The 6,000-nt window shown below is 36.1% G+C and overlaps 1 long non-coding RNA gene across 1 annotated transcript in view; it reads left to right on the top strand.

The window, feature by feature from the left end:
- Positions 1-849: 849 nt before the first annotated feature.
- Positions 850-6,000, top strand: part of LOC139795518 (uncharacterized) — a 173,323-nt gene continuing 168,172 nt past the window's right edge. The window contains exon 1 of the long non-coding RNA XR_011725541.1: positions 850-982. This is a non-coding gene — a long non-coding RNA (uncharacterized lncRNA). The remainder of the gene's footprint in view (positions 983-6,000) is intronic.

Here is a 6,000-nt window from a genome sequence, read left to right as displayed (position 1 = left end):
TTTCAAGCCACTGAAGGTCAATTTTACCAGGAGTGCAAAGCCATCAATCAAGTGTTTTTAAACTTTCATAGTTTACATTATTTTTTAATACAAATCACCTCTATTTCAGAGAGCATCTCTCTTCTGGGGTGATTCCTCAGCTATCTAGTGATCAGAGTCAGGTGTGAAAAGCAGTAGCTTGTTGTAAGGAAAATATGTTACAAAAATATTTACTGTATTTTCACTGCCTTTTAAGCAGACCTAAAACACAGACCAATTTCACAGTCTTCTACAAAATACACCATAGACCACAATTAAAGAATTCAGCCCAAATGAATTCTTAAAGGTAAAAATATATGAAAGGCCTAATAATTAAATACAACAAGATGATACTTTTAATAGTATGCAATTGTACTTTTTTTACAAGTTGAACTAGCTTGCTTGTGCCTAAAAGCTACACCAAAGGTGTACACACTGAAAACCAGTGAAATGTATTTGAGGTCTTAAAAAAACTAGTGCTTAAACCTTGTCATCAGCTGATTAAGGCATTTCCCTCTCTTGAGCTTCAATTTTCCACTCCTTCCAAGCTCAGCTCAGAGAGATTAACAGCCACTGGGACTAGATGGAGTTTTCTGTGACTAAACCAGAAGGCTGTGGTTGTGATCTGACAGAGGTTCATTGTTCTACTGTTTCTACTGAATGTCTCACTGTTGTGAAGGCCAGTTATGCTCTTCCCTTCACCCTGTTCCTTGTCCTATAGCTCCTCCTTCAAAACCCAACTCTGGTTCCCAGTTGATCCCCTTGTACATTGGGCTGATTTCTTCACCAAGCAAAAACTAATTTGTATTTTGATTAATTACTTTTAGGCAGGCCTCATTAGCTGAAAATGTGACACAAGCACTGGAGCTGACATGGAGAAAGCATCAAGAGTGTTTATCCCTAAGCCCAGCCACTGTTTTTAGAAACAGTGAGATGTTTGATCAGGCATTGGAAGAATACGCAGGTGAGAACCATCAGGCTTCCCTTTCCCCACAATCCTCCCACAGCCTGTTACTTGCACAGTTTTCATGTATCCGGCTTCCTTTGTTTACCCAAGAAAGAGTTTACTTTGTTTTTGCTGCAAAATATTTTTATTGATGTGCAGAGTGGTTTTTTGGCTATACTTCTATTTCTGGCTATATTGAAACCATTTTGCATCATTAACAGTTCACAAACTTAAAGGGAGGCCCTGGGTATCTCTATTATAATACCTCAATACAAAGCAATGTAGCTGTTAAGAAAAGTGACTGAAGCACTAAAAGTGTTCTCATGGGTTTGAATGCAATTGTTCTTTCTCTAATACTAGCAAACATGCCAATATATGCTTGGGTACCAAACTCAAGAACACTGATTGATCTATTAACAGTGTAAAATGATTAAGTAAGCACTGGGTATTTTAAAGTGTCTTAGGTCTAGAGGGCTCTCAAAGCACATGTTCATCTTTGTACATATAGGCAAAATCTTGGCACTCTTTTTGGCAGATGACCCAGTGAAATGACTGATGTATGAACATTAATGCATTCACATAAATTAACTTCTGTACATAAAAACCACAGAGGCTTTAAGCCCAATTACATCTTCCTGAATTGTACAAATACTCCCTTTGCAGTCAGTGGCAACTCAAAAAGATGAGGCAAATCCATATGTTATATTGATTCTAAAGACACAAGAGTATGCAGTTAATCCCTTTCAAATCTTGCAGAGCACATACTTTTGGAGATCTTCCAAGCAGCCAGATAAAAAGTTGCCTTTCAGAAACAGGGAATGTATGTTGTTAAAGATCCCTAAAGATGCTGGGCAAAAATTTGGCCTTTTACCAGTGTAAAATGAGACTGTTTCTCTAGAGAAGTGTATATGTACATCAATATTAAACTGATAATTATCTTGCAAGATAGAGTGTAATTTTAACATCCTTCCCTGTTAATGCCCAGGAAAATCAAAGTGAAGATGGCAAATAAATGAAAATACTGTCTTGTTCCAGTTGGAAGTTTTATAACCCCCAAAACATTTGTCAGACACGATATCTTTGAGGATCTTTTGTACTGCTAATAGGTTTTACATGGAGATAATTCACATAGTAGAATGATGACTGACAGCATAAATCTTCCCAGGCAGGAACATTTGCAACAGTTACAAGTTGCAAATGCACCCTTAGTCTCTGTTTACATGTGAATGGGATCTGTATACACAGGACTTGCAGCATCCATGACAGTTGTTACAGATACAAAACGTGAGAAATAACTTTTTTGTAAAAACAGAAAAAACAGCCATTATTTTTGGATAGTAGTTGATAAATTGGGGCAAGTCCTTTTTTTGTCATAGAAACAAGGAAGATGAATACTTACTGTTCTGTCTAAATTTAAAGTTTTATATGATCAGTGGCTTCAAAATTCATTGTGTCTGTGCATGCACCTTATAAAGAAAGCCAGGGTTTGTCTGAATTAGTTTTCAAACTAGTAGATGCAACTCTAGTGATTCTATGCTAAGCAAAAAGTTTACATCCTAGCACTTCATTATATTTAAGTTCCTAATAGTTTTAAGCAAATGCATAAGAGAAGCACAGACTATAAAAGTAGAGAATATTGTGCAGAAATTAGAAAAAAGAAAAGTACATAATGTGTGATGTAAAAAGAAACAGATAACGAAAATTAAAAGGATTTTACTTGAGAAAAACAATTTCATTTTATTGTAAAGCTCTAAATGAATAAAATAAAGACTTTGAATGTGAAGATGATTAAAAAGACAAAATCATTAGCTAAAGATATTTACAAGTTTAGACTTTCATTTTGATTGTAATTTTAATTAGCTGGACACTGGGGGGGATGAAAATGAAAGCCTGCATCATCTACTTACTCTTTAAATTGCATTCCACCTTAATTTTCTGCTCTTCAGTTCTTAATTTTCTCTATTTTTGTTCTAAGTAATCCGGTTATCAGAATAAAGTGATTTTCTCTCAGCCAGGTTTAACATTCAGTATTTCTCTGCAAACCAAAAGTTCATCCCCCCTGCTTCAATTTTTCACTCTTTCAATAGCAGAAACTCTCCAGGAAACTTTTCCAGTCTTTTGTCTGTTCAGCAGGGTGCTTTATGTACACATGACAGTTATGTAGCTTAATAACAAAGGAGTCTATTTTAAAAATAATTATGCTCCATTTACACAGTTTCCCATGGAATTTACTCATAAAATGCAGGATGCACCAAAAGATTAAATGCCATTTTCCTTTTCATTAAAGCCATTTTTCTAAATGTAACTGAGTTATTTGCCTTTTTGTCTTGAAGGAACCACATGTCCAAGAAGTGGTTAGAGTCAGTTTGTTCTTAAACAAAAGAACTAATTACATTTAGGCTGCGTCTGCAGTGTACATTTAACATGCAGATTTGTACCCCAACTTCAGGCCATGGACAGATACTCCTTTTTTGAATGATTTTCTGAATGATTTGAAGATGCTGAAGATACCATTGACCTGACTGTTCCTTCTGTGCCATAAAGTGCTTCTTCAGCTGATCAGTCCAAGTCTGAACACAGTACATCCTCTCACGTCTAGCAAAGCCATCCACATTTATGAAGGTGGTTGAAATAAATGATGTTGCCTTTTCCAGAAAATCTTTGGATGCCAAACTCCAGAGCTAAGATGGCTGCTTGCAAGAGCTAAGATGGCTGCTTGCGGTGACTCTTGTCACCATGTGAGCATCCATGCTGTCAAGACTTATCTATATAAAAGATTCCCTCTGCCTTCCCCTGTACATGACCTGTTGTCAAGTAACATGGGATTTTTTTGCAAGTTGACTTGTAAGAGACCTTGTTAGCCCATGAGAATGAGCTGTGGAATGGGCGTAAAGGGCCTATCAGCACATTAAGGCTTTCATCTGCACTGAAGATGGAAGATGTTATATAAAAGGAAGCAAGCTTATATTTCAGCCCTTCGCCTAACCAGGTTATCTGGTTTGGGCTAGAAGTATCTACACTGCAATTGGTGCTTTCTCTTAAAGGTCAGCAGAAGAGTTAATACTGTCTCATTAAGTTCTTGTTCCTTTCCAAATAGTTTCTTTTAGGAACAATTCAGTCCTAAGGGATGTTTATATCCTCCTTGTATATTACATGATTTGTTTTAGCTGGCTAAAAAACAACAAGCACAGTGGCCTTGGCAAGATCATTTTCTCTCTTTTTCATGTCATTTTGGTTCAGATTAGCATTTGCATGCTCTTGAAGTGCATCTCTGATTGTACCAATGTTCTGTGCTTTGAATCACATCATGATGTTTTTTGAAGCACAAGAACTGAATTCCTTTTGGATTAATCTGAAGTGGAAAATACTGGAATACATCTAATGAACTCCAGCTGTAAGTGGGCATTCAGGCAATTGAGCTTCACTACAGCTTCTCCTAAAATTAAAAAAAAAAAAAAAAGACATGGACCTCACACCTTCATCACCCATCACCATTTATTTTGCTTTTATTTTAAAATCCTCCTGATCTATAAACACTTCTAATGCAGATGCAACTTTAAGGATAACCTAATTCAAATCCAGCAATTCCCTATTTCTAGTTTTACTCCTCTCTTTTTTATAGAATTAGATGTTCGTCATGTAGTCACCCTCTCCCAACTAATTCTAATAGGTTCAGAACTCTGTCAGGATACATTGTCTGTTCCTTGGCCAGAACAGCCAATTGCAGATGTTATATTAAAGGTCCAATTACAGGACCAGTTTATGATCTCAGTTGAGCCAATATAAATTTGATATAGTTCATTGACTTTAACCCCACAACAGTAGCTTTATTCCAGATTTGATCATATGTAGTGAAATGGAGTTCAGACAATGGCCCCAATTATTACTTTTTTAGGAATTAACCAGTAATTTAAGTTACAATAGAGTCCTTCCACCTTTGAAACAAGTTTTCATAATTATTACTTGGGGTTCAAAAGCATATATTCAGTCCAATGGTTCTTCAAGGTCTGAAGTGCTTTAAATATTTTGCTTAACAAAGTGAGAGGTGGGCATACTGAGACATGAAGACTTAAGCAACACACACACAAAAAAGATTTTGTTTATCCAGAGTAACTAATAAGCTTAACTTTCTGTGTACATGCTGTAGAAACATTAAGAATTTTTATGGGTTTCAGTAGTTCAAAGGTTAGGTAGAATTCTCTGAAGGGCAGGTACAGTGTGCAGAATCTTCAAAGGCCATGTTTTTGCAGACCGATTATTTTCAATATTCAGATTGAGAACGGAGATATTGCCCTAGAGTTTCAGTGCTTTCATCCTGTTCTGTTGGGGCTGGGTGTGTATGCTGACTTTAGCACTGTCAAGCAATGTTTCTATAAGAGGAACCCAACCCTTCCAAAAGTAATTCAAAGCACTTAAAATTAGGTTTTTGTTCTGTATTACTCCCCAGAGGAGGCTGTCCATCCGTAACGACTAATGCAGTTTAGTGAGGCAAATCTCTGTAGACAAAATTTAGGTTGTTTTTTTTTTTTCAGTACATTCCCTTAATGCTATAGAAAAAGTTTTCTGGGTGTGTGATGAAATACATAGTCGAAATTTGTGCACAGGCTATATTTTCAAAACACATAGGAAGAAAATACTGCCTCATTTTTGTGTACTCTGCAGAATATGTTTTAAAAACCTAAGTAGGGACATATGCCATCTATACTGCATGAAGCTATTGAATAAGCAGGTATGAGTACTGCATGGTCAAGTTTTCAAATCAAAACTTATAGGATGTTTTTAAGTTTTATGTGAAGGCTCCCCATCAGGTAGGAGTCTTAGCATCTATGCCTTCTTTCCCCCTTTCTGTTTTTTCATTCCAAGTTACTTATCTTTCTGGAATTTTCTTAACAATGGGCGACACTTATAGGTTTTTGTTTGGTTTGACATTTTTTGTGGTTGGTTGGTTTTGGTGTTAGGTTTGTTTTTTTTATTTTTAAACTTTATGCAGTTCAGTTATGCTAGATCTTGCCAATAACTCATTGCCAGTTCTATTT

The sequence above is a fragment of the Heliangelus exortis genome, chromosome 3 (genome assembly GCF_036169615.1).
Source record: "Heliangelus exortis chromosome 3, bHelExo1.hap1, whole genome shotgun sequence".
Taxonomy (NCBI): domain Eukaryota; kingdom Metazoa; phylum Chordata; class Aves; order Apodiformes; family Trochilidae; genus Heliangelus; species Heliangelus exortis.
The sequence above is the reverse complement of the archived record's forward strand: the minus strand, read 5'-3'. Positions and strand labels throughout refer to the sequence as shown.